Genomic DNA, 674 nt, shown 5'->3' with positions numbered 1-674 from the left:
GGCAGTAACACAAGGTAACACCACTGTCCCACAGCATCCTGGAGAGGAGTAGCACCAACAACTGACCTATGTGGAGGACACATCTGGGGACAATTTTGTTCACTAATTCAATTTTCAGTGTCAGTTTGCTTCTCAGTACAATTACAATCAATCTGCACTGACTTCACATTGATCTAGAAACAATGGTCTTTGTAAAAAATCTAATTTTAAGTATGAACATGTTGTTCATTTTCAAAGTTGCATAGAGTTGTTTTTTTGTGTTGATAAATGTGAGGTATAATTAGAGTGCACTGTGCATATCTGTGATCTAGGTCAACTGGTGCTTTCAAGTTACAAATCAGTGTTTATAAATGTTAGCTCTGAATAAAACACATTTCAATATTTACCAAATGAACATTCAGTTATTGCAGTTTTTGTGAAAGCTCAGATGATGACAATAATGATGATGGAAACTCATGGAACATTTCAAGTCAGTGAGCCAGTACAGACAACAAATTATTAGTAGTAGTAGTAGTAGCAGTAATCGTAGTCGTAACAGGAGTGTTTTTTTATTTCATTTTTGTCACTGGACACTTTAAATGCATCTTTTGTCCTCTTTTTTGGCATTCTCCTCTGATATTACTTGTGGCTAGTTATTAACCAACCGAATGGCATATTCAAACCCAATCACCTGT

The sequence above is a fragment of the Centroberyx affinis genome, unplaced genomic scaffold (genome assembly GCF_046629955.1).
Source record: "Centroberyx affinis isolate AG114_WGS23_722 - 3 ecotype Tasmania unplaced genomic scaffold, CSIRO-AGI_Caff_v1 ptg001983l_1, whole genome shotgun sequence".
Classification (NCBI taxonomy): Eukaryota; Metazoa; Chordata; class Actinopteri; order Beryciformes; family Berycidae; genus Centroberyx; species Centroberyx affinis.
Note: the sequence above shows the minus strand (reverse complement) of the source record.